At 43.8% G+C, this 12406-nt stretch overlaps 1 protein-coding gene across 8 annotated transcripts in view; it reads left to right on the top strand.

Annotated features, from left to right (window-relative positions):
• Window positions 1-12406, top strand: part of DOCK8 (dedicator of cytokinesis 8) — a 238624-nt gene that overhangs the window by 118642 nt on the left and 107576 nt on the right. The window lies entirely within an intron of this gene.

Below are 12406 nucleotides of genomic sequence, written 5' to 3'. Positions count from 1 at the left end.
CTCAAAAAACCTGCGACTCATGGCTTTTCTATACTGATCCCCAAAATAAAAGTCTCTTTTCAAGCAAAGATCTCTAAACTCATTCAGTTATCACTCCCAAGAGTATTATCATTTTGTGCCGGGTGCGGTGGCTCACGCCTGTAATCCTAGCACTTTCGGAGGCGGAGGCGGGTGAATCACCTGAGTGAGGTCAAGAGTTTGAGACTAGCCTGGCCAACATGGTAAACCCTCATCTCTACTAAAAATACAAAAAGTAGCTGGGCATGGTGGTGGGTGTCTGTAATCCCAGCTACTCAGGAGGCTGAGGCAGGAGAATCTCTTGAACCCAGGAAGCAGAAGTTGCAGTGAGCTGAGATCCCGCCATTGCACTCCAGCCTGGGCAACAGAAAAAAAAAAAAAGCATTATCATTTTGGCGAGGACAGCAGTTCCTATTTCTTAATTGAAGAAATCCAGATTTATTCTCATTCCAAGAGTCTATCAGGTAACTTTTTCACTGTTGATGTTGCTATTTCCATGCCAATCAGTAATCCTGGTCATAGTTGTATCCCTTAAAGAGATCAAATAAATGAAAATGAAGATTTGTGGGGCAGATAAATTCAGGGATATTTCTTCATTTATAGAGGATTCACCTCATGAATTTGAAATATGGCTTGACTTATAAAAAGTTGATCTACCTGGAACTTGTAGACAATACATCTATCGGGCCAAACAATAAATGCTTACACTGAGAAAGCCAGGTTTGGGATTTCAAATTCGTGTGCCCTTAACATAAACTGCAGAGCCCCCTTGGGTGGAGGGAACTATTACCTGGTTCTAATGGCAGATGTCATCTGGCCTTGAGTGCCAGTGGTAACCAGAGTCACACATTTGAGGATTTTGGTATTGATGAGGGTTGCAGTTGAACATCACCTGAGTCGAACTCCAGTTATCTTTACCTCTCTTAAAGGAGCAGCTGCCACAGAGCCTCAGGTGAAGTTGGCTTGGGGTAGACCCGCATTGCCTTCCAGTCCCCAGCCTCACCTTCCTCCCACCTTTTCACTGCCTCTTTTCTTTGCCCTGCCCCTTCAGGTGTCCTGTGTGGGGCACCATTCGAGTTGCATTCTATTGTATTAGGTTGGTGCAAATGTAATTGTGGTAATGTGTGAGTGCTGCCCCGTGTCTCTACCTTATTCAAGTTTCTTTAAGGAACAGCTGTAGATGAGTTCTGGTAGAACTGGGTAGTGCTCCCGGAAGTATCCCCACGGGTCAGTGGGGGTTGGGCATTCATAAAATAAATCCTTGCTCTAACAATAGAGACCAACTTCTAGAGCCAGAAGTGTTCATCCCAGGAATGACCAGGGGCTCTCAAATCAGGGCCTTGGGCCCTCTGCAGTGCCATGTGCAGCCTCTGTGGGTTAGAGGCATGGAGCTAGAGCAGGGTCCTCTGAACCAGAGCCAGGCAGGAGGCTCTGAGAAATCAGAAGCAGAAGCACAGCAATTCCGAAAGCAGAGCAGAACAGCTGGAAAAAACTGAGTTGATGAAAGGGATTATCTAAATCCGAGCTTGGCATTCCTTGCTCTGTGTTCAGATTAAGAAAACACTAGTGGTTTGCCTAGGAACACATATTCACCAACTCCTGGCTTGTTTTCCATGTGGCCCAACAGCTGGTACTAGAGACACCAGCTGCTTTCTGGTGGGGGCAGAATGAAAACAGCATGGGCTGAAGCCAAGGCCCAGCGAGGCCTTCAAGGGCATCCTATCCTGAGGCCGCCAGGGGAGTATGTGCAGAGATCACAGGCGCTGAGGTTGTAATGAGCTTGTTAAGCTCCCTGCCGTCCCTTTAACTGGTGATTACAGTAAAGAGAGCCACATAAAGTACATTTTCATCTCTCATTTCAGCCCCCGAGAGCCTCTGAGGTCTTGCTTATCCAATTATCAGACTTGCTGTGGAGGACTGTGCTTGCCGAGAACAAGCGTATCAGTTGGAGCATGATTTCTCTGATGGATAATTAGCTGTTTTCAGCACTCCTCCTATTCAACTGAATGTTCTCAGACCAGAAGTCTGATCTGACCTAACGGGGATGCGCATATCGCAGTGGAGTCTTAAGGAGTACTACACGCCTTCTCTTCTGCGGGGGAAAAAGAATGGCATAGCATGTATGCAGGAGCTGACCGGAAGGAACATCTGCGAGTTATGATTTAGTGACTAGAATTTCTAAGGAAAGGAACCAGAAATAACTCCAAATGAAGTGGTTAGGAAGGGGGGCAGAACATGGGGAGTATCTTTGAAAGGGACTTTATTTCATCCCAGGAAATGGATTCCCAGTTTAAGCCCAGTCAGCTCTATATTAGGAGTGGATCTTGTCAGTGCTGGGGGAAGGAAGGGTGGTTGTGCATCAGAGTTAAGTGTCCAGCCCCACCCTGGAGACTCCCATTCAGGAAGTCTGGGATGGGGCACTGGTGGTCTGACACTCTCTTTTGTTCAAATCAAATCTTCCCCCTCCTTCTCATGGAAGGGAAGCTTCCACCAACCCTTAGTGAGTTCCTCTACTGTGTGGAGTTGTCCAATGCTCCATACCAGGCACAGCGGCTCACACCTGCAATCCCAGCGCTTTGGGAGGCCGAGGCGGGAGGATCCATTGAGCCCAGGAGTTCAAGACCAGCCTAGGCAACATAGTGAGATCCTGTCTCTACAACAACAGCAACAAATTAGCCAGGGGAGGGGGTCCACACCTGCAGTCCCAGTTACTTGGAAGGCTGAGGCAGGAGGATCGCTTAACCTAGGAAGGTCGAGGCTACAGTGAGCCGTGATCATGCCCACTGCCCTCCAGCCTGGGCGACCGAGTGAGACACTCTCAAAAAACAGAAAACTCTGTCCTAAGTATAAGATGATTTGGAAGCCCAGTCCTTGGTTTTATTAGGCTTAGCAAGCAGTTGCTTATGGAACAGAAGCTTTTATAAACAAACCATTTACTTAGGAAGGGCAGTGGCAGCCCAGGCAAAATCTAGTCATTTAAATTAGCCAAGGAATGGAGACAAAGACAAAGTGAATTTCTGGTGCTGGTTGCAGCTTGGTCTCAATAATAAATCAGGAACACAATCCCAGCATTCCTAATGCCTTGCTCCAAAACTCAGCAATCCTCCTATTTGTAAAAACGAAAAAATTCAGGAGGGAACCAATTGCCTAAGGTTATGACAGCAAAGCTGCCGTTCCAGTATAACATTCAACCACTAGAGGGCACAATTCACTCACTTTCTAGATTCAGACGCACGACTACCTTTTTCGTTACAAAACATATGAAGTCGTGATTTATGAAAGTAGGACGCATATTTTACTTTTTGCCCTTGAAGTGCAAGACCAAGAAAAACTGAAAAGTATTGCAGCGTCCTACGTGATCACTATTGTCATTTTTCACAAAGGATTTTATTCTAGCCTGTCAGTTTCTGCCTCCTTTCATTAGTAAGTCCTGACCTTAGACCTCTGGCATTTTGAGGGAAGGTGTAGTGGGGAGGGGGATCAAGAGATGCATCCCTTAAGGTAGCTAGAGATCGAAATCTTATCATTTTGGGGAGAGTTGCTTACTATACATATTTACACATTCACTAATTCTGCCTCATATGTAAACCAAAGAATGTGCCGAATTTTCCTAGAATCGTGGTTGAGGCAGGTAGGAAGTAGGAGTAAGGAGGTGCTGTGTACATTAGTGTCACTGATTCCACCGTTCACAACTCCATATCACTCTCCTTATTTTATACTCATTTGAGTCCACAATGCTTTGGTGTTACAGCCCATGTACAACTGTCCTCCCTAAAAGTCCTGCTGTCGGTTTAACAGTGACGAATGTCATTTTTCCACTATCCTTTACATAGAATTCAGCAGGAAGGTTCATGAGGCATCGTGTTTCTACATGGGTTACACTGGTTGATGGAGGCAGAAGCAATGGAGAAGTAGTGGTGAAATTAAAGCAAAGTTAGGCTTGCATTTGACTGTGATCTTGAATAAGTTTGTCTAGATTAGAGGGAGCACCTAAAATCCAAAAAGCCTTTTTTACTTTGATTTCTATACTTTTGTTAGTTTTAAAAATTATTTTTTAAAATCAGTCCTTTGAAGTGGCTTGTTCTCTTCTGATGGGACAGCTTTGGGGAACTGTTTAGTCTTATTTCTTTTGTGAGTGGGAAGTTGTGGGGATGCTACTTTGTAGCTTTTTCATCCTCAGTTCTGACCTCCTCATGTACTTTACAGATGCCCCCAAAGGTCAGCATTCATCCACCTTTCCCTGGGAGTGTTTGGCCATCTCTAAAGCAGAGGTATTTTAACAGCTCTCCTTAATGGATGTCCTGTGGTTTCAGGCCTCAGACAGGCTACCCTTGGGTCCTCAGCAGAAGTAGGGAATCATCTTATACTTCCGGATCGTCTTATACTCAGGCAAAATATGAGATGCTGCGTCAGGGTTTCCCAAGGAAAGAAACTGAGAGGGAGGTGCAGGTAAACCCCACAGTACAAAATAAAACAGAGCTGTCAGTAGTTGAAAGGACTGTATTTTGACAGCATAATAAGGTAATTGTTTAAAACCATGGCTAATTCATCAGATGTCATGTGTCTTTTATAGTTAAAAGATGAAATTTCTTTACCCACTGGTATAAACAACAGAAAGATTCTAAAACTTTCAAAAAATGTGCCAGTTCTGCCTGCTTTGTTTCATGTTCTTTGACAACTTTCAAAATGTAAACTGAGATTCATGTAACTATTAGTGGGAATATATATGAATATCATGGCTTCATAAGGATAAAATTAGAGGAGCTTAACATAATGGCTCATTTTAATGATTTCTAAGCGGTTTCCATGCCCAGGTTAATAATTGTACATTTAGCAATAAGAAAATCTCAAAGCCTATTTCTTATCTTTCCCTAGAGTTATAGCTTTTAAACCCAACCTGGTTGTTCCTTTTGTACCACTCCACTCACTCGATAAGGGTGACATGGGCTGAGCTTTCTCTCCTATCAGGGTTCAAAGGCAAGTTTAGTAGCGTTTCTAAACTTCCCTCAATCAGCTCACAGGAAACAGACCAGTTTCGTTATCCTATTAACAGATTTACATTTCTGTTCTCTCAAAGTGTCAGTTAATGTCCTTAAAGGTAATATGCACAAATATACACGATAGTTTCTAAATTTTTCTCGGAAACCTTAGAATTCCGATTCATTCTCTTTGGCTCAGACTTGGGTGAATTTGCTTCTCAGAGTAGGGGCATGAACAATTATTCTTCACTTAATGTAATCTGTTTCTTCTTTCTCTTTCCCCCGCCCTCCAATAGCCCTTCTGAGCTTGTTTGTTCTTCCCTTACTCCCATTGTTGAAAACGTGGCCTCCCCTCATTCTCACCTTTCCAGAAATCTCCCTGTGCTCCTCAAGCTCGGCTCATCGCAAACTTGGAGTTCTGTTTTCTCATGCCCTTCTTGCGTTTTCTTCTTTTAAGAGACAGGGTCTTGCTCGGTCTCCCAGATTGGAGTGAAGTGGTATGATTCTAGCTCACTGCAGCCTCAAACTCCTGGGCTCAAGCGATCCTCCCACCTCAGCCTCCCGAGAAGCTAGGACCACTGTTGTGTGTCACCACGCCAGCTACTTATTTTATCTTTTCTAGAGACAAGGTCTCACTCTGTTGCCCAGGCTGGTCTTGAACTCTTAGCCTCAAGCAATCTTCCTACCTCAGCCTCCCAAAGGACTGGGAGGTGCCACTCTTCTTGCATTTTTTACCTTTGCATTTATTTCCTTGTTACAATACTTTTAACTTAATGACTGTTGAACTAGATTCTGCCAATGTACATGCCGTCCAGGACACGTTCATGCCACTTTAATTCTCTTAGAACATCAGTGAGATAGTCTTACTGGGGAGAGAGAAAGGGCAGGGGTTTGGTTTTCTGGCAGGTTTTCTTTCACTTTAATAACCAGCCTACCCTTGTGGGGGGAGGAATTGATTGACGGCTGCCTCCTCTTTTGTAAAGAACAAACATCAAATTAGTGGTTTGTCCTCACTCTGCGGCTAAGTGGAATAATAACCCCTGTGCTCCTCAATGCCGCTCCCTGCATTATTTTGAAACCAATATAATTTTGTTGGGACGGAATGTAGGAGGAATGTGGAAGAAGAATCACTGAAGGGGGACCAGTCAGCCTGACAGGCGGCAACTCTGGTGCCAAAGAATGGACACTGGATCAGAGCTGTGGACCTCCGTCCTGACTGCAAACTTCCTGAGGGTGGCAGAGATTCATACTATTTCTCCCATCAGGATAAAAATCAGTGTGTTGGAGCTCACTCAGGAAGTGCTTTTTGGGATTGGTATGGGAAGGGGATGAGGCCGGTTGACAATTAACCTAGTTCACTGGGGTTTTGTTGTAGGAGCTGGGTGGTGGCACCATATGGCCAACAGGAGATGCCAGTGACATCCCTAATTTCTCTAGCTTCCTGATAGGTCCTGGTAGGGTCGGGGGTCCACCAGGATTTGCCTTGTATGGTCTACCTCTGACTGAAATTAAACTCTAAGTAGGTAACCTTTCTCCAGTGAGGTTTTGATGTAATCTCATCATCAGGGACTGGATTGGACCTGGAGAAATCAGTTTTTCTATAGTCTTGTTTCTAGAGTGGCACCCTGGTCTCGGGCAGGTCAGAAGGACAGATAGTTGGTCACTACCTTCAACACCAATCATGGCTGGAAAAGGGCCCTAGTAGGGGGTGCCTTTCTCACTTACCAATCACAAAGGCTCGAAGATTGTCTGCAATTCTTTCAGGTGACACAAAGCTGTCATTAGAGCTGCCCATTGGCAAATCATGTTCAAGTTTTTGATCATCACGTTGCAGTCTTCCTTCACTGTTTCTTCCCCGGGCCCTGGAATTAAGACTGGGCTCCATTTGACAAGTTATCTTCTATGCAGGTAGAGCAGGCTACGTCAGCTCACAGCATCTACTCAGTAGGCACAGAAATACCCATTGAATGGGACTGAGAAAGTGGAATGGGAGGGGAAGGTGTGAAGAACAGGAAGTTTTCCTCTTTATGTCCCAAGTCTGTCTACGTAGAGCAACAGGATGGTGATGATGCTTTCTGGTTAAAGACGTCATGGCAACAGTCTACCCTCGACAGCTCTCTAGCAATAGCCAGTGGCATGTAAACCCTGCGTTTTTGCACTGTATCCAGTGTTTCCAACTCCCTTATAGAACTTTCCCTGAAGTCAGCAAGAACCCTGTGAGAATCAGGATTTGTCTAGAAATTTAGCATTTACCTAATCAATGATTCTCTAGACATGCCAGTACCTCTAAAGGATTCATATGCATGTTTGGTGGGCTTCAAGCATGTGGCAATTTGGAGAAGGAAGTGGAGAATGCAGTAGCAGCAGGAGAAATGTTTGATGTTGCTAAACATCAACTCCACGGCAAACCTAGAACTGGGGGAATGGGAGGCATGGTGCGGGTAGCTGCTGACACACAACTCTGGAGACAGCTGCCTGCAAAGCTGGATGGGACTCCAGGCAATAGGCTTTAGGACCTAACTGCCCCGTCAAGGTCACCGATTGTGACAGGAGCCATGGTCCACAGCATTGAGCATGGAATTATTATTACTACTAAGCATGAGCCTCACCATGATGCTCTTGGGGTAGAACACAAGAGCCCAGAGAGAATATGCTTATTTTATGCAACCTCTAATGTTTCCTCCCAGAGTTGTGATGAAACTGAACCAAACTCTAGCATGAGAATTGGTATCCCAGGTCAGCAGCCAAAACAAGTGGTGACACTTGGCCAGGCGTGGTGGCTCACACCTGTAATCCCAGCACTTTGGGAGGCCGAGGTGAGTGGATCACAAGGTCAAGAGTTTGAGACAAGCCTGGCCAACATAGTGAAACCCCGTCTCTACTAAAATACAGAAAATTAGCTGGGCGTGGTGGTGGGCACCTGTAATCCCAGCTACTTGGGAGGCTGAGGCAGGAGAATCGCTTGAACTCGGAGGCAGAGGTTGCAGTGAGCCGAGATCACACCACTGCACTCCAGTCCAGCGACAGTGCGAGACTCTGTCTCAAAAAAAAAAAAAAAAAAAAGTGCTGATACTTAATCTAGCTCTGAAAGAAATGAAGTCTGTAAGAGGGACTGTTAACCCTCAAAATGGTCTGGGGATGCTACATCCCATTGTGGACTTGTCACACTGCTGTGAGTGTAGGGAGTGGGAACCCTTCTTCTCAGCTCCTTCCTCACCATGTGTCATTTAGGGACAAAGGGAGCAGGATATCTTCCCTTTGAAAAATCTCATATGCCTAGCAATACTCATCACCCTGTGAATAATGTTGATGCATTCACTTAACCAATATTATAAGCCCCTGCTGTGTGTCAGACACTATGCTCGGTGCTGAAATAGACAAGGAGGGGTGTCTTTGAAGGCAAATCCCAGTCTCCTAAGAGACACTAGAACCACAGGCAACTACGCTGATCTATGCAATGACATGTAATGCAACTTTGTCCTGCAACCACCTTGAGATCTTTGAAAGTTCTCCTATCTCCAAAACTCAGACAAATCCTCTCTCTTGCCAAGTGCCTAAAGCAAGGATGTGTTTATAGAGGTAGCTGGGGGCATCTGGCCAATTTATTTCCTGGCAGACCTGCTGTTTCCCCCGATTCCAATACTTTCTTCCCCAACCCAAACCAAGGCATCTAGCAATGTTAAAAACATCAAGAGTGATAAAACAAGCATTTTAATGAAGATTATTGATTTATTCATTGGCTGTTTCTTTAAATAGATAGAGAACTAATAAAGGATCTACCCCAAATAACCAAAAATATCAGCCTCAGCACCAGCAGAAATTGGAAGCGTTCTGGTATTTATATGTGTTTTGCTCAGCTGGCAGATTTGTTGTAGGAAAGTATTTGCAAAGCCTGGGAAAAATGTGCTCCCTCTGTCTGTTAAAGGAACATGCAGGTTGGTTGGTGCTGGTTCTTCATCTGACAATTCTGTCTGGTGGCCTTAAAAAAAAAAAAAAAAAAAAATACAGCATAGTCCAGATTTGGACTATGCAAATGGTATCTTTAAACTTAACTTTTAGATCTTGAGCAAAGCCAAATATTATTGAAATGTTTATTTTGATTTTAACTGCAGGAGGTTTTCATTCAAAATGTGTTGCTTTAGGGGAAAAGGAAGGATGTTTATACTAGGTACTTTTTAGCATTCTTCTTTAGGAGACATTAATTAATTTAGTTCATATAATCAAAACTGGAATCAAGGAAAAATTATTTATACTTTTAGAAATTCTCATGTTCTTATACTTCTTTGGAGATTGAATTGACTCCAAAGAGACTATTTTGTGATTAAGAATATTTTTGTGGCCGGGCACGGTGGCTCACGCCTGTAATCCCAGTACTTTGGGAGGCCAAGGCAGGTGGATCACCTGAGACCAGCAGTTCGAGACCAGCCTGGCCAACATGGCAAAACCCTGTCTTTACTAAAACTACTAAAATTAGCCAGCTGTGGCAGCGGGTGCCTGTAATCCCAGCTACTCAGGAGGCTGAGGCAGGAGACTCACTTGAACCTGGGAAGCAGAGGTGGCACTGGGCCAAGATCACGGCATTCCACTCCAGCCTGGGTGACAGAGCAAGTCTCCGTCTAAAAAAAAAAAAGAATATTTTTGTATAGGGAGTCATTATAGTATGTCCTTAGACCAGGAGGTCCTGTTGAGGCAGAAATTTTTGAAGTAAAACCATTTTTTTTGAAGGAAACACATATTTAAATATCAAAGAACACTGGACATATACTTTTTAAAATTTATATACTTGTATTAGTTATCTATTTCTAAACAAAACCTTTGCAGCTCAAAACCACAGTCATTATCTCACAGGTTTATGTAGGTTATGCAGGTGCAGCTGACCTGCTTGGTCTGAGCCTTGGAAAGGCTGCAGTGAGGATGTCAGCCTAGGCTGCCGTCACCGCAAGGGTGTCCTGGGGGTGGATCCACTCCCAAGCTCACTCCTGTGGCTTTTGGCAGGATGCAGTTGCTCATGGGTTGTTAGGCTGAGGGCCTCAGTTCCTCACTAGGCCAGAGGCTTCCTTTAGTTCCCTCACATGTTTTCTCATGGGGGCAGCTCACAGCATAGCAATTGGCTTCATCAGTACAAGCAAGCAGGAGGGTAGGAGACAGAAAGCAAGATAGAGGCCAGGGCCTTTCACAGCCTGACCTCAAGAGCGGTACCTCATCACTTTTGCCCTTTTTTGACAAACGTCCTATTGACTTTTGTCACTACATCAGAAGCAAGTCACTAGGTCTAGCCCACACTCAAAGGGAGAGGATTTCACAGAGCAAGAATATCAGGAAGCAGAATCATTGGTTATTTAATCAGAAGCTGCTGGCACAGTTCTTAATGAAACTATAAAACATTGAATTGAGAGGAATATGGGGGTAGGAGGATGACAAGGGAAGGCAGGTTAATTCTGTGGATGCTGAGGACAATGTGCCTCATGAAAAGTGTTCCCATCAGACTGGTGTATTTCTTTTTCTTTTTCTTTTTTTTTGAGATGGAGTCTTGCACTCGGTTCACTGCAGCCTCCACCTTCCGGGTTCAAGCAATTCCCCTGCCTCAGCTTCCTGAATAGCTGGGATTACAGGCGCATGCCACCACGCCTGGCTTATTTTTTGTATTTTAGTAGAGATGGGGTTTCACCTTGTTGGCCAGGATGGTCTCAATCTCCTGACCCTGTGATCTACCTGCCTTGGCCTCCCAAAGTGCTGGGATTACAGGCATGAGCCACCACGCCCAGCCCAGAATGGTGTATTTCTAGGACATCTACAATGCATCACTCTCTAATAAAAGAAAAAAAACAGCCACTTCTTGGCAGATACCCAAAGGTATGGAGTCCCTTACTAAACCACACTCCAAAGAAATAAGCCTGCAAAATAGGGGAAAGTTGTTTTTCACCTAGAAAGCAGATTCCCTGCATTTTCTTATTTTCTAATAGTGGGGAGAAACCCTAAGCTGTACATATGAAGGAGTGGACTCATTTCTCCTCTTGCACAGCACCCCCAGCACCTTGTACACCCCATTCCTCCCTAACTCCCAACCACACACTCACCTCCCAAGCGTCTGCAGATCTACATACATATTATCAAGTCTGTACAGAGTACTGAGTGAAATGGTCACTGTAGCTATGGAAAGGTGAGATTTGCAGGCAGTCTGAAATGTCTCTTGCTAAAGTAGTTCCGATCCTTTCCCCATTTAGAATGAAATACATTCTTCGTAAATGATTGTGGGGCAGAAAAAGAAAACCACACTGGAAATAGGATTCTAATAAACCAACATGGGGCTCGAGCTGGTGAACACATTTCTGAACCATCCCTATACAGAAACCACAAGACAAATAAGAAAAAGAATATCCAGATCACTTAGACCCTTCAAACCACATCCTGGGTTCCAAGGAGAGTGGCTGCGAGTTAGGAAAGATACGTTTATCCAGTGGACCTTTTGACTCTTTTGTCAATCTTAAGTTTAAGAAAAAATTGTAGAGTAAAAAATTTTGGTTTGGGTCCCTTCCCACCTTCCCTTGCTTTGTCACTTTCCTTAAGCCTCTAAGCATCCAGATCTTCCCCACAGCAGTGCTTCCCGGTCAGTGATTACCCTCTCCTCTTTTTATCTCTTTTCTTCACGCGCACCTTCAGTCCATAAATCCAAGCTTTTTGTAAGGAGGGAGGGTGAGTAAACTAATTCATACTAAGGTGAGAGTGAATTATATATAAACCTCTTAATATATTAAATCTACTAAGCAGTGTTTCAGAAGGAAATTTGCTAACATGGACATCTTACTTGAAAAAATTTCAGTTGGTTCAACAAAGTATGGTTTAGAAATCATTTTCTATCAGGAGAGATTTTTTTTTTTTTCTTAAAGCAGCTAGGTTTCCCCAGCAGATTTTGAACACTTGAATATTTGTGATTCTTTCCTATGGGAATCTGATCTGGATGAGACTGAAGACCTTAAGCCCTCTAGCTTTCCCTTTGGGTCTTTTGCTATTGAAAACTAGTTGGACTTAAACAAGTTAAGTGTGTTTTAAGGATGGCTCCTTTCACCCATTTCTAAAAGCTAGCATTTTTGAGGTTCTGCTTTATTTAGCAGAAGGAATGCTGGTTTTCCAATCTCTCACTCAAAAAGAACTTTTACTTATCTCATAAAAAAGAGTGGGATGGAGATTAATGTAATAGAAAAGTTATACTAGAAATATCATGGCAGCTGTATTTAATCAATTCATGTTCAAAGATAAATTAGTAGTAGTAATAAGAGTTGTGCTGTATAAAATCACCATATCTCATGTTCAAATTGCAGATTATCAGTTGAAAAAGCATGGATTGTTTTCCCCCTGAAAGAAATCTTTTAAAGTGGTACCATAAGAGACATTAAGGCTGGCTATTGTTT

This window comes from Macaca mulatta, chromosome 15 (assembly GCF_049350105.2).
Source record: "Macaca mulatta isolate MMU2019108-1 chromosome 15, T2T-MMU8v2.0, whole genome shotgun sequence".
In the NCBI taxonomy this organism is placed as follows: Eukaryota; Metazoa; Chordata; class Mammalia; order Primates; family Cercopithecidae; genus Macaca; species Macaca mulatta.
This window is presented reverse-complemented; position numbering and strand designations above follow the sequence as displayed.